Below are 20,118 nucleotides of genomic sequence, written 5' to 3'. Positions count from 1 at the left end.
TTATCACAAATACACATCTGAAAACGTTGCTTGATGGTGTCCTGAACACATCAACTCAAACTATTGACTTGAGCTATGCCATAACTATGGGGTACCCCTAATATATGTCAGTAAGAAGCCCTCAGTGATGCCCATGCTCCTGAAGCGATGGACGTCCACAACCGTCCTGGCTCATCTGGTCAGCCTGAGCAGATGCCTACACTAAAGCTCACAGTGCACACACCTCTCACCACAGTGACAACAACACAGCTAAATGCTGGCCCCACAACCAGTACACCTAGTACTGACAGTAACATGCGTTGCCTCCCAGTCCTGGCCTCTCAGATGGCTGCCACCACCACCCCAGTCAGTGATGAGCCAGAACTCAGTGGGAGGGTGCAGTCAGTGCTAACCATCATGGGAGGGCAAATGTGGGCCCCAAGTGGGAGCCCACTGAAGGTACGGGCACCCAGGCTGCCATCACACAAGCCCTGGGACTATACCAGGACTCACACAGTGTGTTGGGCCAGGTCGCAACAGAGATGGGAAATCAAAGAGCTTCATAAAGACATATACCAGGAGGTTGACAGGATACAGGTGGAGGTGGGTAGCATCTACACAGAGGTTGCGGACCTACGCACTGAGGTGGCTGGGGTCCATACCAAGGTGGCCAGCCTCCGTTCGGAGGTGGCCTCTCTGGTAGGGGTACTTGGGGACATTAACACCACCCTCTGCAGGGCTTTTACTCCACCATCTACCCGTCTCTGTGTGCCTAGTACATCCACAGCAGCAACATCTGCTGCAGCCACAGGAAAGGAGGCCCTGACAGAGGAGGACACTCCTGCAAACACCCCTGGCCCAACAGCTCAAGATCACATCTCTGTCAGAAAGAGGGGACATCCATGTAAAGATTCAGAAGCTAAGGATGGCAAGAAACACACCACCGTCAGCAAGAAAGGTCAGTCTTAATGTCCCCCTGTGTGTGCACAACACATTCACCTTGTTGACTTTCTGGCCTACATTTCCATTTCTGATGGGAGGTCTATTTTGGACTTTGGACTCTAGGACTAATGGACTCTACTCCAATGTTTTCATCCACCATGACTGAATCTCTCATTTAGCTATATTTTTTTACAGTCACTATGTTTCAATTAATTAATTTGGTCTGTTCATTTAATAAAAACCTCACGTCATCTAAGCATGGTCTCCCGTTGTCATTCTCACATATACAATGTTGCTATATCACAATTAGGGGCTAATGGAAGGATGGGTATGTTGTATGTTGAAAAAAGGAACAATTCTGGAACACTACCATGTCATAACAAGGCATACATATGAGTGTCTGGGCTTACAACACCTTTCTTACATTGGTTAATTCAGTGGCGTCACTAGGGTTGGTGTCACCCGGTGCGGGTAACTCATGGTGTCACCCCCTCACGACTTACCGCATGGACCATCTCACCCTCTGCTGCACCATCTCTCCCTCTGTCCGCACCATCTCTCCCTCTGAGGACTGTGCCGCCCAGAGACGCTACTTTTCGAGGAGCTAGGAGCTCGTGTGCTCCTTGGTGTACTTTCATTGCCTGGACACAGGGTGAGAAGCGTCCCACGCTTGGAGCGGGAGCGGGACTGCGAGGACCAGAGGTGCTAGCGCTTGTCCATCGCGCGCACCTGGTGCCTCTTCCCGCCCCCTTTCTGCAGGCTACTTCACCTCTCGCGGCCCCCGCTCCGCGGGTGCCGCTCGTTCCTGCCTGCTTGTTCTCAGAGCCTGCCAGCATTTTACTTAGCGTCGTTCCCTGATTGCGAGGACTGTGCCGCCCAGAGACGCTACTTTTCGAGGAGCTAGGAGCTCGTGTGCTCCTTGGTGTACTTTCATTGCCTGGACACAGGGTGAGAAGCGTCCCACGCTTGGAGCGGGAGCGGGACTGCGAGGACCAGAGGTGCTAGCGCTTGTCCATCGCGCGCACCTGGTGCCTCTTCCCGCCCCCTTTCTGCAGGCTACTTCACCTCTCGCGGCCCCCGCTCCGCGGGTGCCGCTCGTTCCTGCCTGCTTGTTCTCAGAGCCTGCCAGCATTTTACTTAGCGTCGTTCCCTGATTGCGAGGACTGTGCCGCCCAGAGACGCTACTTTTCGAGGAGCTAGGAGCTCGTGTGCTCCTTGGTGTACTTTCATTGCCTGGACACAGGGTGAGAAGCGTCCCACGCTTGGAGCGGGAGCGGGACTGCGAGGACCAGAGGTGCTAGCGCTTGTCCATCGCGCGCACCTGGTGCCTCTTCCCGCCCCCTTTCTGCAGGCTACTTCACCTCTCGCGGCCCCCGCTCCGCGGGTGCCGCTCGTTCCTGCCTGCTTGTTCTCAGAGCCTGCCAGCATTTTACTTAGCGTCGTTCCCTGATTGCGAGGACTGTGCCGCCCAGAGACGCTACTTTTCGAGGAGCTAGGAGCTCGTGTGCTCCTTGGTGTACTTTCATTGCCTGGACACAGGGTGAGAAGCGTCCCACGCTTGGAGCGGGAGCGGGACTGCGAGGACCAGAGGTGCTAGCGCTTGTCCATCGCGCGCACCTGGTGCCTCTTCCTGCCCCCTTTCTGCAGGCTACTTCACCTCTTGCGGCCCCCGCTCCGCGGGTGCCGCTCGTTCCTGCCTGCTTGTTCTCAGAGCCTGCCAGCATTTTACTTAGCGTCGTTCCCTGATTGCGAGGACTGTGCCGCCCAGAGACGCTACTTTTCGAGGAGCTAGGAGCTCGTGTGCTCCTTGGTGTACTTTCATTGCCTGGACACAGGGTGAGAAGCGTCCCACGCTTGGAGCGGGAGCGGGACTGCGAGGACCAGAGGTGCTAGCGCTTGTCCATCGCGCGCACCTGGTGCCTCTTCCCGCCCCCTTTTTCCCTCCCATAAGAACTAACTGGTATACGCGAACGCGGGACGCGCGCGGACGAAGACCGGACTAAGAGCGGGCCCTCTGTGGCCCTCAGTGGGCTGAAGTAGGCTGGGCTGGGCCCACTCTCTAATTTTTATTTCAATATATTATATTTGTTTATTGCGTTGATTGTTTGTCATAGTAGGCAATTACTGTTTATTTAGTGATTCTATACATGCCTCTCATTGTTCGCCTGAGCGATTAGATAGTATCCACTTTTATCTGTATATTACCTGCGTATTTATATTTCATATTACCTTTTTTATAGTTTGATCTTAGTTGTAGTATGACTGCCAAAAAGTTGAGATCTGGAAGAGTGTTGGGGGGAAGATCTACAGCTAAGACCAGATCAAACCCCCTTCGAAATAAGAATATTGCAACGATTCAGTTGAAAGGTCAAACCCAGATTTTTCAGCTTTGGGAGAAAGCGTTGGATGGTATTCCTCAGGAAAACATTGCACCTGATAAGAGCATCTCCCTGGTCTCAACCCCTATTCCATCCTTGGCTAGTCAACCGAAGGAGGTAGAACTGGGAACTCCTGGTCCTAGCGCATGTATGTCTGGGGGTTTTCCACTTATCACGTCTGTATCTCAGGAGAATGAGAAATGTTTAATCTCTAGCCCAGTTAATCCCAGAAACTCTAAGACTGTATTAACTTTCGATAATGCTTTGCACAATGGGTCTTTGTCCATCTCTAAGTCGAGGGTGGATATAAATGAAGATTCACAGCCCCTGATTATTGACCCCGTGTTGTGCAAACGTTATTTGGTTGACGTCCCTAGGGCATTATCAGATGTTGTAAAGTCCCCTATGGGCGCTACTCCTTCTGGCCTCCACCTTTTTAGCAGTACTCCTTCCCCCAATTCACTAGATCCCTCATTTAAAACAAACATGTCTTCAAGTCCATTGCTCAATATAACTGGGATTGAGGTTATTAATGATCCTAGTTTGAAATATTCCGAGAAACCCATTTCTGAATTTTTACTTTCATTGGAACAGTTGCTTTCTTCAATTCTCACGCTACTTAATAAATTTGTGGGTAGCTCGGATTGCGTATTGGACTCTGTTACTCAAATTTTAAAGGCTTTATTACTTAAGACCTGTGAAAGGAGCTGTGGCCCAGACTCTTCCACGTTAATACCTCCTAATAATGTTCGGACTAATACACCTTGTTTGTTGAGTGAGAATATGCCGGTGGCTCCGGTAGTGAAGGACGCGTGTCCCACGTTGAAATCTTCTGCTTATAATTGTATAAGCGATTCCATTCTAGGTATTGTTGCTGAGGAAAATAATTTGGTCATTCCTAACGCTATTGCCGAAGTGGCATTATATCCTATTTTCGATCTTGAACCTAAGGGGTTGGAATTGGAGGAAAAAGCGGAAAATCATGTAAAACCTAAGGGGGGGAAAAAGAGGAAGTCTCTCCGCAGATTTAAAAAAAGGAGGCAGAGACAAATTCTCTTTGAGAATCCCAAAGTTTCCTTCAAGTCCCCCTCTGTTGAGGTTGAAGACAATAAGAACAAGAACAAGGATAAGATATTTCTGAAGCTTGATCCAATTAGGCCATCCTCTGATTTCTTGGGGCTCTCCGTTAATTCTGATGATATTATTATGAATTGTTCAAAATCAAATCTAACAGATCAGGGTCTAGGAACAGAAAAATCTATGACCCTTCGTTTAGTCGAAGAAGAAAGATGTTCTGCCTTGGTGGCTCCCACTTCTTTAAATCCTTCTGCACCCTCTTTCCGTACTCGGTTAGAGGGGGCAATTGGGGGCCAAAATACGGTCCATAAAGTCACGGAATTCCGTACTGATTCTTTGATTTTGGACTTTGTCCCATTATTCGATACCGATTTAAGTTTGAACAGATCTTTTCTGTTGAAATGTTGTAAGGATATCGAGGGACTAAATTTAATTAAATCAAGCGACATTGACTTAGTAACACTATTGGGATCTGGACCCACGTCTTTAACTAGGGTAAGGTTCTATTCAAATCTGATAGTGAATTTAATACTAAATAAAGCTGAACTTTTCCAGAGCCAGGGGATTGATGTGGTACCATTTACAGCCACTAGTGGTGACAATCTCATTGCGAATGGTCCTCTTAGGGGATTGAGTTCGGTTGGTCTTTCCCAACCTTTTGATGACTTAAAAATTCGAGTGTCAAAAACAAAAAGGATAGTAACGCATCCCATTCCCTCCCCTAAAACAATAAACAGAGGCTTACCTGAGAATGACCAGCAATGGAATTGGTTAACCGGTGCCCTGGTGACTAAGGTGACGGATAACCCTAGACTGTTCTCTCACCTTTAGCAGTAATTTTTCTGTCATCTCCTGGAATGCAGCCGGCATTAATAATAATCCGGAAAAATTATCATATCTTTTTTCCTTGAATGCTAATATCATTTGCATCCAGGAAACTTGGTGTATTGATAAATTGAACATAGTGAAGGATTATTATGTATTGGAGGTGGCGGCAACCCCCTCTAGTAGAGGACATGCAAAGGGGGGAATTGCCTGCCTTTTATCAAATACAATAATGTGGAGTTTCTCTCACTATATCGATCCCAGTAACCTTTTCCAGGCTGTGACCCTCTCCAATTTAGATAAAATTGGGGAGAGACACCCTCTTGTTATAATAAATGCCTATATTCCGCCTGGTGATCTTTTTAACATTTTGATGAAGCAAATTTTCATTTTTATTAGACAAATAAAAAAACAGTCCCTCTCTCTAATTTTTTGTTAGTTGGCGACTTAAATTGTAAAGTGTCCAATTATAGTCTAGAATTATTCAGGAATAAAGAAAAAGAGGAGGTTTTATTGATACCCCAAATCATTTTTCCGGATAACATAAAAACAAATAAACGGGGCAAATTGCTGCTGGAAGAACTATATAGTACGGAGGGACTCATAGTTAATGGTAGGCTTCCTTCTGATGTCCCTGCAAACTATACTCATAGCTCCTTCAACAGCAAATCAATTTTAGACTATATAATTGTTGACCAACCTTTTTTCTCTTTGTTAAGGGATTTGGTGGTCATGGACACTAGTCTTAGTGACCATAATGTTATTGTACTAACGCTCTCCCTAGAGCCTCCCAATTCTGATACCTGGGTGTTGGACAGAGAGGTGGTCACCTTTCAAAAAACAGGTAGATGCTTCTGGGATTATAAAGCCATGAAGGATTTAGAACCTCTCCTTGAAAAAACTGTGTCCGATTTAAATAATTGGCAGGGGGTGGAAGAGAGCTCTTTTGATGTTTTTATAAAGGAGGTCATCTCCGCTGTTAAAAAATCGAACCTAATCAGGAAAAAAAATTCCCTCCCAAAAGCGGTTGTTTCCCTCAATAAGGAAATAAACAAACTGGTGAGGGAACAATATTTAGGTGGTGCAGTAAAAAGATCCCAGAAAATATCTCTTCTCAAAAGGAGGAGGAGCAGGTTAAAGAAAAAAATGAAAAGAGAAAAAGAGGACCTGTTATGGATTGGATTGCGTGAAGCCGCTGTCCATGGGAACTCTAGACAATTCTGGACCCTTATTGGGGAGGGATGTGGTTCTAGAGTGCGCCCATCTCCAATTCCTATCTCCGAACAAACCTGGGTCAACTACATTTTAAGTCTGTATGCAAAAAATGATCGGCAGGTGAAACTTAGGGGAATTGAGGAAAATACCACCCCTATAACTGAATACCCCTCAGAATTATCCATAGAATTAGCTATAAGAGACATGCGTTCTTCAGGTGCCATGGGCCCTGATGAACTCCCGATATCAGTCTTAAAACAAAATCCAGTAGCCTGGAGTAAAATCCTATTTCCTCTCTTTAGGATTTGTTACCTTAAAAAATATATTCCTGCATCCTGGAAGGGGAGTATTTTGGTTCCGTTGTTTAAAAAAGGTGATAGGAACTTGCCTATCAATTATCGCCAAATAGCTCTTCTAGACGCTATCGGGAAAGTGTTTTGTAAATGTCTATTATCGCTGATCAATGATTGGGTGGCGTTAAAACAAATCCTTCCCTTAGAACAAGTAGGTTTCCGTAAGGGCCACGGAACGTTGGACAATCTTTCCGCTCTTCAGTCTATTACTGACAAATATATAGGGGTACGTGGCGGAAGAGTTTACGTGGCCTTTATTGACTTCTCCACAGCATTTGACAAGGTTGACCGTCCACTGCTGTGGAGAAAGCTCTCGGCCATGGGAATGCCGCCATATCTATTAGATATGATTCAGTTGTTGCACACAGACACCTGGTGCCAGGTGTTGCAAGGAGGTGACAGGGGGCTCTCTAAGATCATTCCTTCATGTAATGGTCTTAAGCAAGGTTGTTTACTTGCTCCGCTACTCTTTTCGTTATATATTGCTGATCTACCCGCTTCTCTCTCCTCTTGTGATGGTATAGCCCCAATACTGGGCGGAAAACATATCTCATGTATGCTATATGCGGATGACATCATAATAATGGATCTTATGCCCAAAGGTCTTGCTAAACGCCTCCTTGCTCTACATCAGTATGCAGTTGTTCATTTCCTAAAAATTAATGCAAGTAAGAGTAAAATTATGTGCATCACAGGCCGGAAAAAACATAAATTTAAGAATTTCACCTGGTCTGTGGGAAATGACAAACTGGAGGTTGTTAAGAATTATGTTTTTCTTGGAAAAGTAATTTGTGATCATTTAAGTGCCAAACCCCACACCGATAATAGTGTCCGTAAGGCATTAGCCCAAGGAAGAAGTTTAAATTCACTATATTCGGCACTGGGAAAAAGGCATTTTTCGCATTTACTGGAGGTCTTTAGGGCAAAGGTCCCATCCACCCTTCTATATGGCTTAGAATTAATTGATCTTAAGCACTGGGATTTTTTAAATAAGGTGGAGGGGAAATTGCTAAGAAGTATTACTTCAGTCAGTTCTGCTTGCTCCGTGGCAGCCTGCAGACTTGAGTTCGGTCTGCGCAGCAGCTGGGTGCAGGGCTTGGCAGCTGTGGTGCGCTGGGTCGCAAGTATAGCCAGAGGAGAAGAGGGGACCATGAGGTTCCTTCTAAGGACTGAACTATTGGGAGGTTTAGGGGAACACTCCTTGATAGTTAGCAATTTTAGAAAGGCCGTATCCCTCCTGCAGTTGGATGAGAGTACTCTCTTCTCTTTATCTGCATCCCAGTTAAAGTCTGTCCTGAAGGAAGCCACTTGGGACCTTAGTTACAGATTAGACTTTACTGCAATTTCTGATAAGAAGGGTGTTAATCTACTTACTGATTCACTTGCAAGAAAATCCGCCCAACCTTATGCCACTTGGAACTTACCTCATAGTATTAGGAGATTTTGGTTTTTACTGAGACAAGATTTGTTACCCCTAAACAATCTTTTGTCCAAATGGCACGGAGTATCTGCAACTTGCAATTTTTGTCATCAATCTTTTCAAGATCGAATACATGTACTTTTGATATGCCCAGTGCTGCGCCCCTATCGCAGCAAGTGGCTAAGACATATATGTTTGCAAATGGGTATTCTAAATGTGAATTCCTTTATGTGTGCTTTATATAATCCCCCAAATGAGAGATTCTGTTATTATATTTTTAACTTTTTCAAATGCTTTTTAGAAATCTTTTGAAGATCGGCATGCTTATTAATGTGTCACTTTGTGTTCTAGTAATTGTAATTACTATGATTTGTTTATTTTTATTGTGAAATGATTTTCTTTATATTGTATTTTTCCTTTATGTGGACCTCTAAGGAGTTCCAAATCATAATAAAATTTGAAATTGAAATCTCTCCCTCTGCCTGCACCATCTCTCCCTCTGCTTGCACCATCTCTCCCTCTGCCTGCACCATCTCTCCCTCTGCCTGCACCATCTCCCCTCTGCCTGCACCAGCTCTCCCTCCGCCTGCACCAGCTCTCCCTCTGCCTGCACCAGCTCTCCCTCTGCCTGCACCATCTCCCCCTCCGCCTGCACCAGCTCTCCCTCTGCCTGCACCAGCTCTCCCTCTGCTTGCACCATCTCTCTCTCTGCCTGCACAATTTCCCCTCTGCCTGCACCATTTCCCCTCTGCCTGCACCATCTCTCCCTCTGTCCGCACCATCTCCCCACCGCCTGCACCATTTCCCCTCTGCCTGCACCATTTCCCCTCCGCCTGCACCAACTCTCCCTCTGCCTGCACCATTTCCCCTCTGCCTGCACTATTTCCCCTCTGCCCGCACCATCTCTCCCTCTGTCTGCACCATCTCTCCCCCTGTCCACACCATCTCCCCTCCAACTGCACCAACTCCCCTCCGCCTGCACCGTCTCTCCCTCTGCCTGCACCATCTCTACCTCTGCCTGGACCATTTCCCCTCCACCTGCACCATTCCCCCTCCGCCTGCACCATCTCTCCCTCCGTCTGCACCATCTCCCCTCTGCCTGCAACATCTCCCCCCCCTGCCTGCACCATCTCCCCTCCACCTGTACCATCTCCCCCCTGTCTGCACCATCTCCCCCCCTGCCTGCACCATCTCTCCCTCTGCCTGCAACATCTCTCCCTCTGCCTGCACCATCTCCCTCTCAGCCTGCACCAAAATACCCCCCTGCCTGCACCGTCTCTCTCTCTGCCTGCACCATCTCTACCTCTGCCTGGACCATTTCCCCTCCACCTGCACCATTTCCCCTCCGCCTGCACCATCTCTCCCTCCGTCTGCACCATCTCCCCTCTGCCTGCAACATTTCCCCCCCCTGCCTGCACCATCTCCCCTCCACCTGCACCATCTCCCCCCTGCCTGCACCATCTCCCCCCTGCCTGCACCATCTCTCCCTCTGCCTGCACCATCTCTCCCTCTGCCTGCACCATCTCCCTCTCAGCCTGCACCAAAATACCCCCCTGCCTGCACCATCTCCCCCCTGCCTGCACCATCTCACCCTCTGCCTGCACCATCTCTCCCTCTGCCTGCACCATCTCTCCCTCTGCCTGCACCATCTCCCCTACGACTGCACCATCTCCTCTCCGACTGCACCATCTCCCCTCCGCCTGCAACATCTCCCCTCTGCCTGCAACATCTCCCCTCCGCCTGCACCGTTTCCCCTCCGCCTGCACCGTCTCACCCCCTGCCTGCACCATCTCATCCCCTGCCTGCACCATCTCTCCCTCTGCCTGCACCATCTCCCTCTCAGCCTGCACCATCTCCCTCTCTGCCTTCACCATCCACCCCCTCCGTCTGCACCCCCCTCCCCCGCCTGCTGCTCTTTTAACCCTTTCCTCGTCGCCTTCTCCCCCCTCCTCCCCCCCATGGTTTCTCCCACAGTTTTTGGCTCTTCTCAAAGTGACTGAAATAAACTCATGAAATGCACTTTGAAATTGAGTGGAAAAGTTTGGTGTCATCCGGTGCGGCCCTCAACCCCCTAGTGACGCCACTGGGTCCCATTCCCCAAGATCCCAGCAGCACAACCTTGCACTTACTTCTCCACTCCCCTTTAAAATAGCAGCAGCAACTCACTCTGTGGCCCGAGGACTGACTGACTGACAGCCAGGACCATCCGCTGACATGCCAGGCACCGGGGAGAGTCGGAGCTTCACCCAGGCTCTCATGGGAGGGTGCCTCCCCTGATACAGACTTGTGCCTCAGGGTGGCCCATCAGCAAACAACCAGGATCGGACCAAATTTGTCCTGTAAATCCTGAAAGGACTGGATGTCCTCCTTCAACATGTCGGCCAGGCACTTCTCATTCACATCTCAAAAGATATCACTATCTTTTGTCTCGGGAATTACTTCTCACGACCAGTATGTGAACTACTAAGTGTAGAAAGTAGATACCTGAAAACACAATTTACATTGATTTAAAGTCCTGTAAATAATGACACGCCTGTTTGTATAAAAAACAAAAAGTACAGATTAGCAGTTTTCTTTTTCAGCGAAAAGGGGCTTTGTCCATTAATTTGTGACAGATCATTTTTCACGGAAGGTCACCTTTCTTTTACTCTCAGGAAAGTATTTTCGCAACGTTTGGGAAAAAGATAGAAAAGAAGGTTTTTGATTTCTGGTTTTGCATCACCCGGTTCATGCAGGAGATAATCCGATGGCCCCACTTATAATCGCCACATTACGCCATTACCATGGACCTATTCCATTTCCAGGTGACACCATCAGAGGGGTGACACCAAAATGAACTCGCTATTTATTTACTGTTCCTATAATGTTCCGCATTGCACAACGTCTTGGCTTGTTTAATAAGTACGGACGGTGTTACATGAACAGTAAATAAATAGCGAGTTCATTTTGGTGTCACCCCTCTGCTGGTGACACCTGGTGCGGCCCGCACCCCCCGCACCCCCCTCGTGATGCCACTGGGTTTATTTTGTAGGCTGACATGATGTCAGACAGAGATACACAAATTACATGACATCCACGGTCAATTATCTCATCTCCTGTAGACTTACACAACATGGTTGGAGGGGGCACATTGAACAACATCCCACACAATAGCCAACAACAAATTAGGTCTACATCATCAGCTTCAGACATGTTGACAATCTCACAAAAGGAATACTACATCAAATAACTAGTACACAGACACATGTCAGTACCACAGTTTATGATCACAGGGTCTTTTCAATCCAGTGCAACATGCATCTAGTGCATGGATACTCACAAACATTTGCCCAGGGGCCACAAAATACTGTCTGTGGTGTGACTGAGGGCCGCACTAAGGCCAATTGGGTGGTCATAGGGGGTCTGGGTGGGTCAGAGATTGTGTAAGGAGGTCTAAACAAATATGACATTAACGGACAAGCATTTATTTGCAGGTTAATACATGCTTGCCTGTTTATTTAACATTTATTTCTGAATATTAGTGTTCAGCAACAAGACAGCAGCTTGTGCTGCTATTCACCAGGGGGGCTGTATGTAAAGAGGGCAGCAAGAGTCCCCTGGGCCGTACTTTGAGTCTTACTGATCTAGTGGGATGTCACAAACAAATGTCAGCAATGTGCTACAAGCACTTTAAGCCAACAATGAGGAACACAACAACACCTATATCCAGTTTGTAGACAATGAGGAATTAGACAATGTGAAGGTAGGATAGCATGATTTGGCCACAACACTACAATTTGTAGGATTACTTCTTTGCATACATCTTCATAAGGACCAACACGCAACCAGAAATAAGTCCAATGGAAGCCAGGTAACTTCCGTCTTATCGCTGTGCAAGCTGTCTTGGTAACAGCTTGGTACAGCAAAACTCTGTGACACACATTCCCAGGAACAATCCATGCCCACATAGTGCGGCTGAAAAGTAACATAAACGTGCTGATGTCACAACTCTGAAATGTCCAAATAAAGATTACATGGTAAAGATACCTAAAACAGACCAACACAGAGAGATTAGCTTAGCTAAAATATGTATGACACAAATCCTCAGTCCTCAACAACATTTACATCTGAAGAAAGTAACGCTGAACTTTCCTAAGATGTTTCCAGACCTACATAGTCCTAGTTACTCACTTCAAAACCAACCTCGGCCCACCTCTACCAGATTGCCTAGATTGTTCATTCGTCACATCTCGTGACATATTTACACTCAGGAGAAGTAGGTCTGGTTGACATCCTGACGCAAATTTGCTCCATCCTCTCCACCACTACCATCATCTTCATTTGGCATGTTAGGGTCTCCACTCAGTGGGTCTTCATGGCCTGCATCCTCTGCAATGGAAGGGATGCTCTGTTGCAGGGCAATGTTGTGGATGATGCAGCGGACCACAGTGATCTGACACACCTTACCGGGTGAGTAGAGGAGGGCTACCTCAGTGCTGTCCAAGCACCTGAATCTGGCTTTTAGGAGCCCAAAAGCCCACTCCACTGGCCGCTGTGTTCTTCCATGGGCCTCATTGAACCAAATTTCCCCTGCCATTATTCCTCAGCTGTGCCTACAACCATGGCCAGATGGGATACTCTGAATATCCTAGATGGGAGATAGCTTGAAGGGCATCATGTAAGAACACACAACCCGATCATACTACCTCATGTTCCCCAAAACAGCGCTTAAATACATCAGACACGCCTTCAAGCGAGGTCCTCTCCGGAATGAGTGTGCCATCACATGTGGTTCTGTTCTGCAGAACAAAGCCATCATGAGAAGATCCTGGGAACCAGACACAGATGCTGGAGATGTACAAATCCGCTAAACAGACAACTTGCACTTTGATAGAATGGAAGTGCTTCCTGTTCCGGTACACTCGCTCCATGTTGTATGGTGGTACTAAGCCAATATGGGTGCCATCACTCAATTCAGTTACATGTGGGATGTGACCAATACCATAGAAATCTGCCTTCACAGTGGCTAAATCCTGACATGTGGGGGAACTGGATGTGCTGCCCACATGTTTAAACCTTGCTGTGAGCACCTTTGTGAGGACAAGACTGAACATCAGTTATATTCCAACAGAAATAGCATTAGTGAATTGAAATACGCCTGTGGCCAGAGTGTACAAAACTGACATTAGTTTAACTATTGGTGGTATTGACTTAGGGTTATGTTATACTTAGCTTTGGTGCTTTCCCTGCTACTCAGATGGTGTGGCTCTTGGAATGCCTAATGTCATAGTAGAATCCTGTGTGCCTGGCTTGTGTAGAGTGACAGTTGATGGCAGGCAGGCTGAGTGGCAGGGAGGCCACTCCTGGTGGGCTTTATTTCTATATATCTTAACTTATCTGCTTAAACCTGAACTTGTAACTAAGCCTAATTAAACCTACATGACATTTATACCTGGCTTATGGACTTCCTTTAATTACAACATTTTTGGCGACGAGGGTGGGATCTTTTCCATGGTGATGTGAGGTAGGAGGTCAGGCTACAACCGATTACAGAAATTGAGGATTGTCTGACAATTCAATCGGAACTTCTGTAGTATGGGCTGCTCTTGCATTGTGTGTAGGTCTAGTAATGGGTGAAACAGCGGAGGCTGGCATCTCCTACCCCTCCCAGGGTGCGTATGTGAGAAGTAAATATAACATGAATATTGGTCTCTGTTTGCAAACTGTCATATATGTGACCTGTAAGGCCAAAGTCATGTGTTTGTATACATTAAGAGGCAAGACACATGCGACTTCATGGCTGTACAATCTGACCTGTACAGCAGTCACCCACAAGCAGGCATACCCAGGGCTGTCACATAAGTGTGCATACCATCAAATCAAAGTACAGAAACTGCACTATAGTGAGGCCTACATGACATGTATAGTAGGATAAATGTAGTGCAGATTGTGCATATGTGCACAGTAATGCACTACACAGATGTAGTGTTGTACAGGACATGACATGGGAATTGAGCTTTTCAGTTGTCAAGGTCTCAGCCTTCATGTGGTGGTGCACTTCGGTGTGCCAACTACAGTTCCTGCAAACGTAAACATGCCACTTGCAACACTGAAACCATGACCGCTACCATGTTGGATGTCTGATCTCGGTAAAAGGACAAATAGAAGTTTTTTTTGGTGGTGGTCGATGACCGTGCTTTTGGCAGTTACTCGCACAACAGTCAACGTAACGTTAAGTTTTGAAAAATTACTCATTTGCCTACTGACACTGCTGTCATTAACACTTCTTCGCCTTCAGCTGCTGGGTGCCATATTTGGAAGCAACCATGGCAGGCCAAGCAGGTGAAATGGGCCGTGTGTTCACAACAGCAGAGCTGGAGATGCTGGTTGGAGAGGTTATTCTTGTGTAATTACAAGCTATATTTTAAAAACTATTAATAAGATTTATTTAAACAATAGTAATACATAAAATTAATATATCAACTGAAACACAATAAAATGATTACAAATTATAACCACTATATTAGTGAAATTGATGTTAAACACATTGATATTATTTAAATGATACTTCTTACATCAAAAAATTATATTCTTGTCAATCATTATTTATTTGTGCATCAGGACATTTGTGTGTCATGCTATTTAATTTCAGTCTCCCGATATTCTTAACTTGATGCATTCTGCATCGCACATACAAAAACGAAAAAACCCTTGAAGGATTTTTTTGTGCAGAAAGGTGTCCCTTAATGCACAAAAACTATCCAGCTCAAAACACAGGCAGGCCTGCAGCATCGTTTAGTGTATGTATTTTCCATAGTTACTTAAAACCAAGCACATTGTTAAATTTTTGTAAAAGTTATATAATACTAAAATGAATGAAGGAATTAAATTCAATTAAATTCAGCGCCAGGAAACTTTGGTGACAGTGCGCTTAAGAAATTTGTTATAACATAACATAACATGACAAATTAAAAGAAGGTATTATTCGTTTTCATTTCAGCTTGTAATTTGAAGTTTGTTCCCTAGACTGCTATTAAAAGCATATCTGTTTAGTTTGATTTTATAGCTATGTAGTCACGGTATGGATGATAATACGATTTCGGAACCAGCGCTTCCTTCAGGATATCTGTGATGTATTTCAAAGTTCCCATTGGATAGAGCTCCAGCTTTATTCTGCCATTTTTTCCCTGCCAATCTCTGGAACTTCACCAAGCAGATATTCAGCGGTGGATCATCAGGTGCAAAACAGGCCAACACAGCTTGTCTCTAGTATGAATACCTTGTTGATTAAAATGAGCTTTTAAAAGTTGCCTTCATTCATTCAAGAGCTCCTTACATGTGCAAAGTAGGTGCAACATGTCCTCTGGTGCTGTACCACATAGGCGGCATGTGGGGTCCGCTTTGACCTGCAGCCAATGTGGAAAGTGCTTTGTGCAGGGTAGCAGGCCTAGTCAATATTTCAAAAATTGAGTTTTGATAGTTTTAGCACACTCCAAGGCTAAATATTTTTAGCAGCAGGTGTTGAGTATGTATTTAGGGTCATCCAGCCATGAGTCCTTTTTGATAGGGAAGCTTTATCCTCGATCTATTATAGGAGTTTGACTGATTTTCATACTAGCTTTTTAAATGTGCAGTTGTTAGTCGGTGTTTCCCAGAGCTGAGTTAATCCCATGTCGAAAGACTGGTTTGAAGGTAATTTGCATCAGGTGATGAAGCTTGCCACTGTAGTTCTAACCACAGGTATTGTTTGAGAGTTCCTGCTGCAGATTTCCGGTCCCCGTCCCAGAAGATGAAATATGATCCTTGCCTTGCCAGAGTCTGTTTTTGAATGCTGAACTCCAGCCTGATCTGTGCAGGTGAGGTGTGCTTCAGTAGGCCAAAATTAATTTGGTGCGCTGTTATGACTGTGCTATCCAGTACTTTGGAGTCCCTACCCCTCTGCGGCACGCAACTGTAGACTTTTTGTTGGTAGGAGTTTTGCCTGTACGAGTTGAGTTAAGGGGAGTAGCGATGGGCCGCTCAGTTTGGAGTTGAGATTTCTTAATGAAACTGCCAGGGCGAGGCCCTTCCTTTTGATTGAATTTTTCTGGGCAGTAAAGTGGCCACCCTTGTTAATGACCACACCTAGATATTCATATTGTGGTACAGATTCAATGCGTATGGTCCCCCAGAACCAAGCCAGTGGTTTCTTTGCATTCTTCCTGCATTCTTCCTGATTGTCATAGTCCCTGAGTTTTCTCCAGATTAATATTTAGGCCATTTGCTTCAGAGTTGCTATGGGGTAGTAAGTAGATGTTGTAGACACACCTGCATATGGCTGATTAGGACTAAGTTGCCCACGTAGAGTAGATATGGTAGTGCCAGATCCCCTAATCTTGGGGCGAGTGAGTTACTGGCATTTTTTGTTATTTCTGCCTTATCGATGAGCAATGCCATGGTCATGATGTGTGTAATTGTTCAAACAGATTTTGAAAAGCAAGTCTAATTTAGGGGAATGATTGCTCTTTCTACGGCACACAATTGGAGCTCTTCTAGGAGTACTCCTGAAAAATGTTTGTCTCATTGTCCAAAAGGGGTACCAAGCAATCATTTTTTTGGCAGGGTTTGTCTCTGATTTAAAAATCAGGGAAATTATCGAGGCCCTCCAGGAGGGGGGTAGTATGCTGGACTGCCTTATTTCAGTGAAGCGAGGGCTGAGTGCTTTAGGCCAGCGATCTGCATCTTGCTTGTATAGGACCGGCGAGATTCTGTTGGGGCCCAAGGACCCTTCTCGCCTCCCCTTTCCTATTAGCCATTTGATTTCTTGGATGTAGTCACTTGAGTGTGGGGCTCCTGGCGTAGTGTGCTTCTTGGGGTACTATGGCACTCTCTTCTTCCTGTTGGATATCAGGGGATGCTCCTCCTGGATTTGCTATGATCCTTGATCTTGTAACCAAAGAATTGTGTTCTTGATGAAAATGATCTCTGAGGTAAGTTGCCCAAATTTCTTCTGATATGTTAGATGATATTCCCTCATGTTTGGGGCGAGTGCATCGGTTTATTGTTTCCCAGAATCTTGCACTGTCATTGTGTTTAATGTTAGCGTGATATTTCGCCCAGGCCACTTCCTCTGATGCTCTCTTGGCCGCCCATATTTCTCTCTTTAGCTTGACTTTCTGCTGTCGTAATAGGGCTGAGTGCATTATGTCTGTTGGGTTATGTTGAAGGTGTTTCAGCGAGCGGTAAATTTAGTTTTTTATTAGCCTGATCTGGATTTTATGTGCTTTTGAAATATTATTGACGCTACTGTGATTGAGGTGTGTTCTTAGTTTGATCGGGCGGCGAAGGTCTCTGCCATTGTGGTTGTTCAGTTCACCCATTTCTCCATTTAGTTCCTCCCTACCCGTGCTTCAAAAAGTAGTGTTGCAGTTTGAAGAAAGCTCTCCTGTGATGCTTGTACAAATTAGATTGTTCTGTAGTTCATTGTGACATTCACTCCTTGTAGTAACTGAGCACGCTCCAACTTGGGCATGTTCGTTTGGTGCGTGATTTCTTGTGGGCGATGATCGCTGTCCATTTCGTCACCCATGTAAAATGAGACAATTTGATTAAACAAAGCAAGAGAGACAACAGTATAATCCAGTATCGAGTTTTTGGTTGAAGAGTAGTAGGAAACTGCAGGAGGGTTGTCGCCCACAGTTCTGCCATTGACTGCTCTAAAGTTGAGGTGTTCAAGATCCTCTAAAAGACACTGGCCAGTTTTTGTGGGGCAACCCAAAGGACTCTTCCCCTGCAATGGAATGTTCCAAACCGAGTTTTGAGAACATACTTCATTGACAGTCGAGGAACTTATTAGATGTAAGTTGAGATCCCCATTGAGGATCATATCTGTTGTGTTTACCTCAGATATGCATGACTCCAAGACGTCTGTCAGTTGTTTTGCTGCCTTGATTTTCTTTTTTGGATGTTTTTAAGCATTTATCATTACAATGTCTTTGTATCTGTTTCCCAATGACGTGGTTAGTGTAAATATTTTTATTGCAATAGTTTCTGATGTTGTCAGGCCGAAGTGATACTTGTGTTGCAGACATAGGTTACAAGGCTTACTTTCAAATGGTGTCAGCCTAAATAGGTGTGAGAAGTTTTCCTGAATTAGGCTGGGCTTTTTGGTTTCGGCCATTCCTCCTTTGAGCTCGTCTTTGTTTTTCATTTTTTTCTGTTCCCTGAGAGTCAGGTTCTGTCCTGAGACTTTGTGGCGGCCCTATGGGCAGTTCCTGTGTCATTGCTTTATCACATCCGTCTTTAGTGAGTTCAGGTTGTTATGCTGTTTTAGGAGGGGGAACGTTTGTACCCGGCTCTTTGCATGATATGTTCTCATGCTTTCTTGTGTTACTGTAAGGAATTGTTCCTCTAGCTGAGACATGGTTGGTCTCTGGGGTGTACTTTTAAGTTGCGTGCACAGGGTGCTCAGCATTGAGGGGAGGGAGGCTAATTTGTTAACGATTGGGCCGCACCCTCAGCATGATTTGTTGTCTAGAGGATTTTCCTGTGTGTTTTGAAGGAACGTGTTTAGGGCTCATAGCTTCCCGTTGATTGCTACCACAAAGACCGCCAGGGTGTTCAATAAGGTTAGCTGAGTGTCCATTTTGTCTGATTGGTACTGGAGGGCTCCCACCAGTAGTTGCACTGTTTAATTTTTACACCTCCTCAGTGAAACTTCTGGGCCTTGTCCCTAATGTTGGATCTACCATCTCCTGATTCCCCTTGCTTTCTGATGCTCCTTTGCTTTGGAGTCTCGCAGAGAGTTACTAGTGGGCTTTGCTGGCAAGTCATATATGTAGGTTGTCAGCAATTCCTCCCATTCCTTTGTGTCGAGGTTTGAGAGCTGTTCACGGTCTCCAGGCTCATGTCTTGATACTCAATCTGATCTGGTCGGTGTTGGTGGTGTTTGGAGTTCTGTGTTGAGTCAGTTTGGCATTAGGATGGGTTTGAACTTTGCTTCATTACAGGAAGTCCGGGTTTACTTGTGTGTCTGTGAGCTTCCCTGCTCTTTCATTAATAAGTCCTCATTTGCAATGGAATTGCTCCTCAGTCTGCTGCTATGAGGTGCCCTTCCGGGCAGTTGTTTCCCCACCGCCTCAGGGGGTGAAGACCTCGCCAGTTCCGGTCCTTGTTCTGGAGTTGCTATTACTTCTGCCATGACCAGCTGAACAGGGTGCTGGGGATTTTTCAGCCAGGGTGTGGATTGATGCTGTGGGCTTGATCCTGAAACTGTTGCAGTAAGTTGATTGGCTCCAGGTCCAGGTTGGATTTCTGGGTCGAGTCTGGTTTTGACCAGAGGTCTGATTCGTGCCTGCTGCTGCCATCGCCCTGCAATTGGAGTGGTTCAAGCGGAGTTTGAAGGCCCTGGGCTGCTGTTGTTCTTGGGAGGAGAGTGTCTCCTGCATTTTTCAGAAACTGGAACTTGGTGTAGATCTTTGGTTGCGTGAATGTGGGAGGGCTCCTGGAAGCTTTTCCCTCTTTTGTAGATTGCCGGTGGCAGAGCCTATTTCTATTATAGAGCAGTCTGACTCAGGGTCCGGTCTGATTTTGGGCTGTGGTTCTGCCATTTGTCCTGGGGCGACCAGGATTTCCTTTTGCGGATGTTTGTTTTTGCTCTAAGCAATGGTCCTCCTCTTATCCTGACTGATCTCATCATTTTGGGCTTCCCTCTGATCCTAGGTCCCCTGGCCCCAGCACCTCCTGTGCTGATCTCTGCTTAGGGTGCGGGTTGATTTCCGGCCTAGTTAGGCAAGATAGTGACCAGGTGGGTGAATAGCTCTGAACCACCTGCATATCCTCACTGTTTCTCTGTGCTTTCCGGGCTCCCTTTTCCCCTTCTGCCTGAATTACCAGTCTATCGGGTCCCATCAGGCACTCTCTGTTGGATATCGACTAGTGGCTTCTGACTCGGTCAGACCCTTAGAATAGA

The sequence above is a fragment of the Lissotriton helveticus genome, chromosome 8 (genome assembly GCF_964261635.1).
Source record: "Lissotriton helveticus chromosome 8, aLisHel1.1, whole genome shotgun sequence".
In the NCBI taxonomy this organism is placed as follows: domain Eukaryota; kingdom Metazoa; phylum Chordata; class Amphibia; order Caudata; family Salamandridae; genus Lissotriton; species Lissotriton helveticus.
This window is presented reverse-complemented; position numbering follows the sequence as displayed.